The following is a 14,429-nucleotide window of genomic DNA, read 5'->3' on the forward strand; positions in this document are numbered from 1 at the left end:
CCCCCCCCCCCCCCCCCCCCCCCCCCCCCCCCCCCAAAAAAAGCTTACGGAACTTTTTCCGTAAGTCGGGTTTGCATAACCCGAGGAGGGTCTGTATAAGGATAGTTAAGTACTGGAATAGGCTTCTAAGGGAGTTGTAGAATCCACGTCTTTGAAGGTTTTTAAGAACTGTTTAGACAAACACCTGTCAGAGATGGACCAGGTGTAGATGGTCCTGCCCTTCCAGCCATACATTTCTATTGTTCTGTGGCTGGTGTTGACTTTATTTTTACTGCATGTAGTTAAGGCAGTATCTCATATCAGCAGTCCCCTGAAAAAACCCGTTTTCAGGGGTTCATAACTCCAGTTGACGTGCAGTCCTAGCAGTTGACTCTGCTTCCCATCCCAGCTGTGGAAGGTGACTCTCGTGTGTTTCTACAGGGACACCCATTTGTCAACTAGGAGTGACATTGGGTAAGTTCAGTTTAAAGGGACATTCAGAGAAATGCAGGGTTTGTAATTTAATGTGTATAAGAAAGAGGGGAAGCTTTTGTTAGATGTGGACAGGCTTTTATGAAGCTGTAAGCACTGCAGCTCTACTCACACCCTGCATTTCACGACCCACGCAAGGTGAAGTAGCACTGTTTTAGCCCCTCTAGTACTAATGCTGAAGTTCCAAACTAATAAGGAGATGGGGTACATATCAGAGAGCTTAGAGCATGGCGTCCTTGTACAGTGTGCTCCTTGTCTACACCCAGTCTCACCAAGCCTAATTGTGCTGCTGCCGTCCCTGTGGTTTCCTTCGTACTTATAAATAGAAGCTGGTTTGGCCCAAGTGGTTGACCTTAAATTCTTTGCATTAATCCTCCATCGCTGTGGCATGTGACACCTCCTAGCAAGGCCGTATCAGCTGTGCTCCCCCAGATAGCTAACAAATCACTTGCTATGAAGCAGATTGGCTTGGTAAGAATGTGAGGCTGGCATGTTAAGCCATTTAGAGTTCCCTTTTTAGGATGATGGGAGCAGTTGGGAGTCGTCCCTGCTCTTGCTCAGTACCTGTTTCGCTCCTTTCCCAGTGAAAGTGGAGTGGCAAAAAGGATTGCTTCAGGCTTCCATTAAAAGAAAACACCTGTGGTTTTATCCTGAGTGCAGCAACCCCACAATCTTAGTGATCATCTGCTGGAGCCCAACACTTGAGAGTGGGTAGACCTCCAGTTTAGCAATGTAAGAAGCAAATTAGCACAAAGAAGGCTGTGATTGATCCTTGGCTTGCAGGAATTACGTGCATTTTTATTGGCTGGCTCGATGGCTTGGCAACTGTATATGGAGCCTTTCACTTATAGCTCCGTGCACTTCAAATCCAACTCAGGCTGGTAGTCGCCGAAAGTCATTACCATTTGACAGCTGTTAGGTGTCCTGTCTGTGAGCTGATGGCTTCTGTCCAATTTCTAGTGGGCAGGTGTTCACATCAGAGAATAAAGTTACTATCCCAGTTGGCACCCTTGTTGGCAGTCCTACCAAAGACGCCAATGACTTAATGGGACTTGAACTTCCCTAGTTCTATTGCCTCAGATTGGCTAATCCTTAAATAGCCATTAAGCTCAGGAGAGCAAGTCACCCCAGGGATGCCTTGAAGGTGACCTGCAAAGGGAGATGAACTGTGGTTGTGCTTTTGTTTTTTATGATGGAGAAAGGCAGTCTGAAAAGTTTTTGTCAAAGGTGTTGTTTTTCTGCTTTTGTTTTTTACCTTAGATATTCAAGTCTATTTTTCTTGTGCAGTATTCTGAATCCTAGGCAGAGGGGTCCCAACGGTATCTGTGAATGGTATTCAGATGTCTGCGCAGCCAGTGACAAAATGGGTTATAGACTGAAAAATAAGACTATGCCTCCTTGGTAAGATGCAATGATGTGATATAGACTCTTCCTATCAGTATATTTGAAGAGGGTGTCCAGCCAGGCTGGGGAGAAACCAGACTGGGTATTCCTTTTCTAAGGTCTATAACAAAGAGGGGAAAAACCTTTTTTTGAAGGAGGCTCTTGTTACATCATAAAGATGCACAAAAGACTCCAACAAAATTATTTTCATTTCACCTTTAAATGCTGTATTGCATAATGTGTGCTATCCCATTTCTACTCTAGTTTGCTTAAAATACTAAATCCCTGCCTACGATAAAGCGCTTCTGGATACATCTCTGGATAGTCAAGATCAGAGGAAGTTTGGGCACCTGTCAGGTATGAGATGAGGGGGCAGTATTGAACCATCTGTTTTTTGCTGGGGGAGCCGAACTTACCAGGAGACTGGCCTGTAGTTTTAAATGCAAAACCTCCTTCTCTGGTCATGATAGTGGAGGATGGAGAGCCTGGGGCAGGTTTACATGCCTTGGGAGGCAAGTTGCTGTTTGGCTTTTCTTCAATGTTCCAGTCGCTCCTTTCCTTGGTGTACAGGAAGCCATGGTGTTTCTGGAGTTCAGTAGGAACCAGTCTCATCTGGCTGCTCCCAGCAACTGCTGGGAGAAGGTGTGACATTGCTCCAACTGCCCACTTTTGTGAGAGCCATTCCACTATCTTATAAATAGAAACCCATCCAGACAAGGGCCTTGACCAGAGATTCCCAGCATTGTTTTCAAACCTTGGAGGGATTTGTGAGGCCTAAAGCAAGAGCAGATTTCCAGACCAAATCACACTTGAGTGCCTGGTGGGTGGGGGGGCAGGTGTTGCTGACTGTGTTTCTGGTGAGCTGTAGCCTCCGAGTTCAGCCCCACTCCCCTCATACTACATAGCAACACCGATGAATCCTGAGTGTTACCTCCACTCCCTATCTGTTCCCAAGTGCATTGATGTCACATATATACCCAGGACAGGGGTTTCTTAAGGAGTAGATTGCTGCTCGCTGTGCCAGGCCGATTCATAACTTCCTTCTCTAGCGAAGTCACAGGCTCCCAATCTCCTCCCTCTCTCCCCCTCCTGCCCCTCACATCCTCAAGTGGCTGTCAGAAGGCTCCAACCTATGACCCACTTACAGATATGCCCCTGAACCATAGTTGCGACAATACTGTGTTTATAACTGGCTTCAGCAGAATTCATAGGCTCCCAGGAGAGTGTCATTAAGGTCTCGACCCCTGGGGAGGGGGGCTCTGACACTTTCTTCCAGGTGCACCTTCCTAAATCTGCAGGTACCAGGTGGAGTTCACCCATGGCAAATACTCTGAATTCATGTCTTTGTGGAAGCTAGTTCTTAAACAGGTGGCCAAGGAGGCAGGAGGGAAGCACCAACTGGAGGAGTGGGTGTGAGAAGAGTATTGGATGGGAGGAGATGTCTTATTGCCCCACTTCGCTACTAAAAGCAATCTGGTATGGTTCAGCTTTAAGGTAACTCTTAAACATCGGTTAAGCCTGTGATCACACTGCAGGCACCACCAGTGGCAGCAGGGATATTCCAATGTTGAGAGGACCTTTCTAGGTCAGGTCATGAAATATGGAGCTGGGGAATTTTGCTATTGAGATCAGCGAGGCTCTGATTTCACCCCTAGTGTTCCAGGTTTGAGCCACCACACCACATTCTAATTCTAGATATCACAACGATCCTTCAACCAGGAGAGCTGAGTCTCTCTATTAATGCCACTGTTGAGTGACATGCTAGTCTAGATCCCAAGGGAAGGGTGAGTAACCAAGTCAGCTGGGAAAAGTAGCTTATTGCTGCTGTCTGTTCCTGTTTTCCAATTCACATGCCATCTCCTCTAAAGCTCCATTTCACTCGGGGGATCCCTGGAGCCAGGCATCTGGTGCTCCAGCTGCGCAGCCTGTGCTAAACCATGGGGAGCTCAGATGCTACAGCAATGGGTGTAGTATAAGAACCTAGACAGATAAGACTTCAGTGCATGTGAACAGGCGAGTGGGGGGTGTCCACATGGATGATTCCCTCCATCTCAGACTTTTGCCATTCACACGTAGTAGAAGAAACCAGCTGCTTTCAGGAGCTGGTGCTCTGCCCTACTTTGTTTTTCTCAGCCCTTGCTAACTTATTTTATCCTAAACCAGGCAGCTGGAGAGAGTCGACCAGTATGTCAGGGAGGGCAGTGCCAGGGAAGACAAGAGAGGAATACTGAGTTAGAGCCTTAAGGAATAACTTTGTTCTGCTCTTGTAGCTGTAGGGCTAGGTTTTCAAGTGCTCAGCACTCAATGTGTCTTTTGAAAATCTGTCCCTGAGTGTGGATGCTGGAGCAGCTTTGAAAACCTGTCCCGGGGTGTCGTCATGGACTCAGATTTGGATACCAAATAGTATTCCCAGATCTTGTTCTGGGCGCGCTCAGGCCCTGTGCACTGTTTTATTTGGAGTTTTGTTTTTTGATTTTAGTTCTCAAGGAGATAAGGGACCAATAACCCTCCTGGAGCCAGGCCTAGCAAATTCCGTAAAGACACGGTGTAAATTTCCACAAACAGGTCAGTGGGACCCCTGCTTTTCTGATACCAGATCCCAATCACCTTTAGGTTAACCTCTTATACCAGTCCTAGACCTCTACCTAGCGCTGCCAACACACTTCGTTACTGACAGTATTCTATCCTACCTGCCATTCCAGTCTTGGATCACTTCCACTATCATCCCCTTCAGCGCCTTTCTAATCATGAGCAAAGGTCAATTTGCATTTGGGTTCCCAGAAGGCTGATTAAACCTCTGCACCATTCAGGCCGTGGCTGTATAATGCCTCCTGTCTGAAGCTATTGCCCCATGCCTTCTGCTGGCAGTACGTGGCTGGTGTCTGAGAAGATGATACACGCATCCATCCATGCTTGGTGCCAGCGTTGGGTCTGTTGTTTTTCCCTGAGCGCCAAATGGTTCCTGAATGAAAACTAAAGCCCTTCAGCAAAGAGGAATCTTTTGATCTGGCAGCTCTGCTAATTGCTGAAGCTAAATAACAAGGCCACTTACAACTACATTCCTCTACCGGCGGAATCTGAGCAAGAGGGGGGATGCTAGGCATGGGATAGGCAGGAAAGCCACCAAGGGTTGGAGGAGGGGTGAACCACCTACCTTCCTTGGTTATACCTACCATATGCACATCAACTCTAGCTGCAGAGCCAGAACCACAGAGCAGTGCTGCATGGATTTAACATAGGCCACTTCTCCAAAGACCGTCCCTCTTGTTGCAGACTCCACTGCTTAACAAGGACCACAGTGGTATGCACCCTTCAATGGTAAGTCCGAGATGGCTGCTGCGCTTCCAGTAGCGACAGCGATGGCTGGACGGAGTTGCACTTTAATTGGCTGCAGAGCTCAGGGGTGAGTGGTCATTGGAAATGAACCCTTTGACCTGCACTCTCAAGTTTATAACCCCAGCCACGTGATACTGGGATCCAGTGGCAGCACTGCTCCCACTGGTGTTGCACTGTCCAGGGGTGGGGGAAGTGAAGTGCTGTGGTTAACTCAGCAGCTAGTGCTGCCTTCCCTCCCACTCCCCGTACTATGGCTGCAAGCTGGACATGAGGCCTTCACTGGTACTCGTACGCTAGTAGCCCTCGAATGACGATGCGGTTGCGGTGATGCAAGGATTAGGATTGTCGGTTTGTAAGGTGGCCAAGGTGACATTTTATTCAGCACTTCCCCTTAGCTTTCATGCATCTTGCCCTTGTGCATTGCTCCCAGTGTTGCATACAAGGAAATACTGTCCTGCATGAGGCCTGGGCAGGAGCGTGGCTCCTCGTATCAAGGGAGTTTTCATGGCAGGATAGATGTCAAGTGGAGCCGCCGGGCTGGAAGGGGAGGCAGCAGCAGCTCAGAATTTATAGACAGAACTGTGATTCAGCAGCAAAAGGACCCCTCTCTTCTCCCTCCCCCCCCCCCTTGGCAGAAGCAGCGCAGCTTGGTCGGAGGCGTGTTTAATCTCTCGGGGGGATGCTAATCTCTAGCCCATGCACGTGTGTACGTTCAGCATGTTTTGTGGGGGAGCGTGAGAGGATGAGGGACCTTCGGGAAGCTCTTGTGGAGACTGTCCTGTAAATGTCTCCCTTGGCATCGCAGGGTTATTGCTGCCTCCCTGGCTGACTCGCTCCCATGCTGAATGAGGAGGGGAAGGGCACCAGCAGATGTCTCTAGCCTAGCCACAGGGATCCTGCCCTATGACTCCCCTCTCCTGGGAGAGGCTTTTCTGTCACTCAGCTAGAGCTAGGGCTGTCTCCTTTTTAATTAAAGCAAACTGTCGGCTCCCACACCGAGAACTTGAGATGACTACGCTACCCTGGCTGGAGAGGGAACAACTGTGACCTCACGAGGAGCAGAGAAGATGAGGATGCTGCGATTAGTGTGATGATGTTGTCCTAAGGCAAATCCAACCAGAGCTCGCTCTCTGGTTTTATTTGCAGGTGGGGGGAGGTTTGGGCTTCCAAGTATTTTGGCTGCAAATGAGCCTGAAACCTCCAAAATCAAAGAATAAACCCCGGGTTGATTTTTGTGGGGAGGGGCCTGAATTACCCCAAAACTATAAATTGCTTGAGGTTCAGATCTGAGTCTTGAGTGACCTGGACAGCATTCAGACTGTGCCATAATCCAAGACCTGGGGAGAGGTGTTTGGGGGAGGTTGGTTTTTTTTTTTTTTTTTTTTTTTTTTAGTATTGTTGCAGGAAGCCAAAGGGCTCAAGTTATTACTTCCCCATAAAAAACTGGCTCTATTATAAAGGTGACGCACCAAGGTTTAGCTTGGGAGAGTCGGGTGGGAAAATTAGAAGTTATTCATGCCACTTTTTTTAGTTAAGTGCACAGAACGCACAGCACTCCGAATTAAAGATGCAAACCATCTCTGTACTTCATGGAAAAGCGTTTGTTTTAAAACGTAACAACATTGGGAAGTAAAAGCAACATCTGCAGCTGCTGCACGTTAGAGGTCACCACGGTTCAAGACGGCAGAAGACACAGCCCAGCCTGTGACAGCAGATGGAAGTTCACTGAAAATGGTTCTGAGCAGCGCCGTGGAGATAAATAGGAAACTTCTGCTAACAACTGAAGAGTAATAAAATCTGACACATTATTCCACTTAAAAAAAGAGGCCATGAAATTACGAATCAAAGTGGTGAAGAACAGAAACTAGGTTCACCAGCTTCAATGCCCCCTGCCCCCGTGGGCTGCGGGGAGGGGAAGTGTCGGTTCGTTAAGAGTGGAGGCACTGCACAGAGAGCCTATGGTCAGTTCAGTTTATGGTGCAGGTGTCTGGCCACATGGCCAATCCCCATGCCATCTTCTGTAACCAGTGACTGGACTGCAATTCTACTTTCCCTGACAGCATGTCTGGCCACGTGAACAGGACTGAGAGCTGCTCTGGCCTGGAGCACTATTGTTACCGGTGACCTCGAAGGGAAATAAGTGTTTGGTGAGAGCTGGAACCTATGAGTTGGACGAGGCTGCTACACATTCCTCCGGCACCAGCCAGGGCTCTAAAATGCTCGAGGGACCTGCCGACTCCTGACATCAATTGCTAAAGGTGACCCTGCAGCCTTTGATGTAAATTACACATCCAGCCTTGCGATCGTCATTCCTTTTCATGTCTGGTGCTCATGCTGGCCTCTGACTTGCATTTTCATTTAGCCCAGTGACGGGGGAGTCCTGGCATAGAGCTTTGCCTTCCTTTTCACATGGCTTCTAGTCACATACCCCTACCACCTGACCCCCTGACTACTTCTCTAACCAGAGGGTCCTGTCTGATCTTGGTGGGCTGATGGATTTTTTTTGTTTTTCTGCTGGGCTTCTCAACCTTGGCAATGAAAAAAGAGTGTTGGGCCTTTAATAAAAAAAAAAAAAAGATGCCAGGGGGATTTAGGGGTTCAGCAATGAATGCTACAGCTGCCTCTGCTGCTCTTTTTCCCCAATTCTCCTAGGGAAATATCTGGCCTCTTCTACACATACAGCAAGTGACTGGAGCCTTTCACCTCCTTAAGTGTGTAGCCCAAAGCAGCTGTTGATAGACTGGTATCTTCCCCCCCCCCCCCCCCCCCCACCCCCCAAAAAAAAAAACCCTGGGACATCTAAATTTAACCTGCTTTCAACATGTAAGGCTGGAGAGTTTCCACTGTGGAAATGAATCCCACTTGGAACCTGTCTTCTCTTCTGTTCACAGTCTCCATCCCTGCAAATTCCTGTCACTAAGCCACAGCCTACAAAATACTTTATCCCCATCTCCTCCCAGCTGCATACTCATGTGTGTCCTCACGTTCATGTTTTGCTTTTACCTACATGCTTGTTCAATGTCATGATACTCACGCTCAGTCTCAGGTACATGTCCATACAGCCAATAGCTTCCCGTACACAAATACATGGTGCATACCTTGCACATGGCCTTGTAATAGTGTGAGAGATCCTCTGGCCCTCAGACGGTTGGCTGCAGCGTACAGAGTATAAAGGTGCTTGCTGTACTGATTGCTAAAGGAGCCCAGGGAAAGAAGCAGGGTGTTTGAGGATAGAGGGTTTAGAACTGAAGGCCTGGTCTCTTTGTTCTAGTGCCACATGTGTCGTCTGCCATAAGAACATAAAAATGGCCATACCGGGTCAGACCAAAAGTCCATCCAGCCCAGTATCCTGTCTACCGACAGCGACCAATGCCAGGTGGCCCAGAGGGAGTGAACCTAACAGGTAATGATCAAGTGATTTATCTCCTGCCATCCATCTCCACCCTCTGACAAACAGAGGTAGGGACACCATTCCTTATCCATCCTGGCTAATAGCTATTAATGGACTTAACCTCCATGAATTTATCTAGTTCTCTTTTAAACCCTGTTATAGTCCTAGCCTTCACAACCTCCGCAGGCAAGGAGTTCCACAGGCTGGCTGTGTGAAGAAGAACTTCCTTTTATTTGTTTTAAACCTGCTGCCCATTAATTTCATTTGGTGGCCCCTAGTTCTTATATTATGGGAACAAGTAAATAACTTTTCCTTATTCACTTTCTCCACACCACTCATGATTTTATAGACCTCTATCATATCCCCCCTTAGTCTCTTTTCCAAGCTGAAAAGTCCTAGCCTCTTTAATCTCTCCTCATATGGGACCCGTTCCAAACCCCTAATCATTTTAGTTGCCCTTCTCTGAACTTTTTCTAATGCCAGTATATCTTTTTTGAGATGAGACCACATCTGTACGCAGTATTCAAGATGTGGGCGTACCATGGATTTATAGAAGGGCAATAAGATATTCTCAGTCTTATTCTCTATCCTTTTTTTAATGATTCCTAACATCGTTTGCTTTTTTGACTGCTGCTGCACACTACGTGGACGTCTTCAGAGAACTATCCACGATGACTCCAAGATCTTTCCTGATTAGTTGTAGCTAAATTAGCCCCCATCATATTGTATGTATATTTGGGGTTATTTTTTCCAATGTGCATTACTTTACATTTATACACATTAAATTTCATTTGCCATTTTGTTGCCCAATCACTTAGTTTTGTGAGATCTTTTTGAAGTTCTTCACAGTCTGCTTTGGTCTTAACTATCTTGAACAGTTTAGTATCATCTGCAAACTTTGCCACCTCACTGTTTACCCCTTTCTCCAGATCATTTATGAATAAGTTGAATAGGATTGGTCCTAGGACTGACCCTTGGGGAACACCACTAGTTACCCCTCTCCGTTCTGAAAATTTACCATTTATTCCTACCCTTTGTTCCCTGTCTTTTAACCAGTTCTCAATCCATGAAAGGATCTTCCCTCTTATCCCATGACAACTCAATTTACGTAAGAGCGCTTTGGTGAGTCAAAGGCTTTCTGGAAATCTAAGTACACTATGTCCACTGGATCCCCCTTGTCCACATGTTTGACCCCTTCAAAGAACTCTAATAGATTAGTAAGACATGATTTCCCTTTACAGAAACCATGTTAACTTTTGCCCAACAATTTATGTTCTTCTATGTGTCTGACAATTTTATTCTTTACTATTGTTTCAGCTAATTTGCCCGGTACTAACATTAGACTTACCGGTCTGTAATTGCTGGGATCACCTCAAGAACCCTTTTTAAATATTGGCGTTGCATTAGCTATCTTCCAGTCATTGGGTACAGAACCTGATTTAAAGGACAGGTTACAAACCATAGTTAATAGTTCCGCAATTTCACATTTGAGTTCTTTCAGAACTCTTGGGTGAATGCCATCTGGTCCCGGTGACTTGTTACTGTTAAGTTTATCAATCAATTCCAAAACCTCCTCTAGCGACACTTCAATCTGTGACAATTCCTCAGATTTGTCACCTACAAAGGATGGCTCAGGTTTGGGAATCTCCCTAACATCCTCAGCAGTGAAGACTGAGCAAAGAATTCATTTAGTTTCTCCGCAATGACTTTATCGTCTTTAAGTGCTCCTTTTGTATCTCGATCGTCCAGGGGCCCCACTGGTTGTTTAGCAGGCTTCCTGCTTCTGATGTACTTAAAAAACATTTTGTTTATTACCTTTTGAGTTTTTGGCTAGCTGTTCTTCAAACTCCTTTTTGTCTTTTCTTATTACACTTTTACACTTAATTTGGCAGTGTTTATGCTCCTTTCTATTTACCTCACTAGGATTTGACTTCCACTTTTTAAAAGATGCCTTTTTATCTCTCACTGCTTCTTTTACATGGTTGTTAAGCCACGGTGGCTTTTTTTTAGTTCTTTTACTGTGTTTTTTTAATTTGGGGTATACATTTAAGTTGGGCCTCTATTATGGTGTCTTTGAAAAGTGTCCATGCAGCTTGCAGGGATTTCACTTGAGTCACTGTACTTTTTAATTTCTGTTTAACTAACCTCCTCGTTTTTGCATAGTTCCTCTTTCTGAAATTAAATGCCACAGTGTTGGGCTGTTGAGGTGTTCTTCCCACCACAGGAATGTTAAATGTTGTTATATTATGGTCACTATTTCCAAGCGATCCTGTTATAGTTGCCTCTTGGACAGGATCCTGCACTCCACTCAGAACTAAATGGAGACTTGCCTCTCCCATTGTGGGTTCCTCTACCTGCTGCTCCAAGAAGCAGTCATTTAAAGTATCGAGAAATTTTGTCTCTGAATTTTGTCCTGAGGCAACATGTACTCAGTCAATATGGGGATAATTGAAATCCCCATTATTGAGTTTTTTTGATAGCCTCTCTAATCTCCCTTAGCATTTCATCGTCACTATCACTGTCCTGGTCAGGTGGTCGATAATAGATCCCTACTGTTATATTCTTATTAGACCATGGAATTTCTATCCATAGAGATTCTATGGAACATGTGGATTCATTTTTACTTCATTTGATTCTACATTTTCTTTCACATATAGTGCCCCCCTCCCCCCGCCCCGCATGACCTATTCTGTCTTTCCGATATATTTTGTACCCCGGAATGACTGTGTCTTATTGATTGTCCCCACTCCACCAGGTTTCTGTGATGCCTATTATATCAATATCCTCCTTTAACACGGGGCACTCTAGTTCACCCATCTTATTATTTAGATTTCTAGCATTTGTGTACAAGCACTTTAAAAACTTGTCACTGTTTGTCTGCCCTTTTCTGATGTGTCAGATTCTTTTTTATGTGAATGTTTTTCGTCTGATCTGGCCCATACTTTATCCTCTTCCATCCTCTCCTCCTGACTAAAACCTAGAGAATCTCTATCAATGGACTGTCCTCTAAGAGAAGTCTCTGTCCGATCCACGTGTTCCTCTGCAGCAACTGGCTTTCCCCATCTCTTCGTTTAAAAACTGTTCTGCAACCTTTTTAATGTTAAGTGCCAGCAGTCTGGATCCACTTTGGTTTAGGTGGAGCCCATCCTTCCTGCATAGGCTCCCCGCATCCCAAAAGTTTCCCCAGTTCCTAATAAATCTAAGCCCCTCCTCTCTACACCATCGTCTCATCCACACATTGAGACTCTGAAGCTCTGCCTGCCTACCTGGCCCTGCGTGTGGAACTGGGAGCATTTCTGAGAATGCCACCATAGAGGTCTTGGATTTCAGTCTCTTTCCTAGCAGCCTAAATTTGGCCTCCAGGACGTCTCTCCTACCCTTCCCTATGTCATTGGTACCTATATTTTAGGATGCCATGGGGATTTAGGGATTAGCACTAGGTAACTCTAGGCCTAATGGCAGGGGTCTCTCCAGTTGGTAGCTGGGGGCCTTAATAGACTCTCATCCTCTGTGGGTTGGGCACAGAAGGGGGTTGCTGTGGTAATGCAGTCTACAAATTTACCATAGTCATAAGCTCAACTGCTGAAAAGTGGGCAGAGGTTCATGAATGGTCACAATGAACTCTCTATAACACTGATTAAGGAAAGCTGTGAGGAGACAAACAGACTGAATTAATTTAAACAAAGGCTCAACTGATACCACCCAAGGACTGTTATGATTATGGCTGGTAAACAAGCGGAGCAGAAATCAAGCAACCAAAATTGGTATCTTGGAAATCAGGCCTAACTGGTGGACAAAATAAGGAGCACATGTGCACCCACATCTACACAGCAGAAGCAATCCTTTTGTGCCTTTTTTCATGGGCATGTGCTGGGCAAGCCACCGAACTGCCTTGCTGCAGTTACAGAAAGACAGTCTGCACAAGAGCAGGTGTCCTTGATCTGCCAGGAAATAGCCAGCACTGCAGGGTGGAACCTCTTGCATAGAACAGATTGGGCCTTTCTCAGACTCCTTGCTGAGAAGTCCCTGCCTGGCCTCACACCTTTGACAGCAGTGAGTGGTCAGACAGCAGTGGTTCTGCAAAAGGGAAAGTGACGATCCAAAACTAGATGCAAAGATGTATTTCCTGAGGGGGGCGGGACCCACAGTGCGGCTAGCTGAATGTCAAGAGGAAGTTGCAGTTGAGACCTAGGCAATGCCACGAGGTCCTATTGATTAATCTATTAGCCTGGAGCTGTTGGCCTAAAGCCCAGGTCCCTACCTTCTCCTTGGACACTTTCCTGTTGGAGTAGGTGCTGCCTTTCTTCTTGAAAAGTGACATGAATCCTAACAATGGCAAGAGGAGGGGGAGGGGGGAATTCTGGAGACAGATGGAAGGGGGGCAGGTTGAAGTTATTCCTATAGACCAGTGGTTCTAAAATTATATCCTGAAGTCCCGCAAAGGTCTACAAAGCTCTGCTTGCAGAAGTGGCCCTAGGCATTTTTCAGCCACCGCCCTCCCGCATCGAAGCGCCATGCCAAAAAAACCCAAAACCAAATCCAGCCAATCAGCACAGCTGCAGGGTAACCCCTGCAAGTTGGTACCCAGGGCAGTTGCCCTGCTCACCTGCTGCTATAGAATGGCCCTGAGTGCTTGGCAGTGCTCAGTATGGAACCCTTTGAGGAGCAAGTGAGGGTAGGAGGCTGGGAAAAGAGATGGGTCTCTCAAGATGCAGCGTCTAGGCAGATAAAAAGTTTGGCAAGCCACTTGCCGAGCGAGTGTGAAAACCACATCAGGTAACCAAATTGTGCAGAAGCTCAACTGGTGTCTACCCTGATGGGTGCTCCAGGCTAGGTTAGCCTGGCAGTTTTATCACAGGGCACATATCAACCCAGATGGTGGTTAGGGGAGGGTGGAAAGCTCCCCTGTATTTTTAAGCAGTACCTCCACACGTTGTGGAAATGCACACACAAACAGCACATACGCTGCAAGCAGAGTGTTTGTTTAATGTAGAGATCTGAGCATGAATGCAAACACCATGTAATCTTTACCTTAAAAAATATCCAAACCCCGCCCCCAACCACTCCGGCAGATTTGTTTGAAAATTCCACTTTATTTCTCTCCATTATAAAAGCAGGGTTTTATTTTTACATTTCTGTTAAGTGTCCAGACTTGGTACATCTTCGTTATGTTTTCACAGTATCTCTGCCAGACCCCAAGGACGGTTCATATTGCTGCGGCATGAATGTGGGCAGAATGCTAGAGAGGAACCTCTGCTACGGAGTCTAAGGTAACCCTTCTCTCCCCCCGCCAAAGCACCATCCTAATCCAACTGCCTTTCTCTGAGCTCATTGTGGGCGCTCTGCTGCTTCTTGCCATGCTAGCTGGTGCATACAAGCATAATGGAAGCCAGGAATGGAATCCATGTGCCATCGCTCACGTGGGGTTCTTGTTCACTAGCACACATGAAATCCTGCCTCCTTTCAATGTGCAGGAGATGGAAGTTAACATGAGGGACCCCTTGCTGTTTCCATCCTGGTTCCTCCGCAGCTCTGCCCATCCTCTCTCTCCTGACCTGCAGCAGAGACTGACCCAGTCCTTCCTGAGCAGAGACTGGCACATTTCAGCTCATGCAGTGGTTTGGGGCTGTAGAGAACTGCCCATCATGAGAGGAGTAAGATGGGATCACCAGAGCTACCACACTCACGTTACACGCTAGATCTGTACCCAGAGGTGCAGTAGTTCATGTTTCCAGCAATACCCAGCTTTAGCTCTGCACTTCCTTCAGGACATGTCCCTCGTACAACCCCATCAATTGCTTGGCTCCAGAGCACCCTAATAGAGAGGTAGCTCAGCTGTATTTATCTC

This window comes from Terrapene carolina, unplaced genomic scaffold (assembly GCF_002925995.2).
Source record: "Terrapene carolina triunguis isolate 2854851 unplaced genomic scaffold, T_m_triunguis-2.0 Scaffold238, whole genome shotgun sequence".
Classification (NCBI taxonomy): Eukaryota; Metazoa; Chordata; order Testudines; family Emydidae; genus Terrapene; species Terrapene triunguis.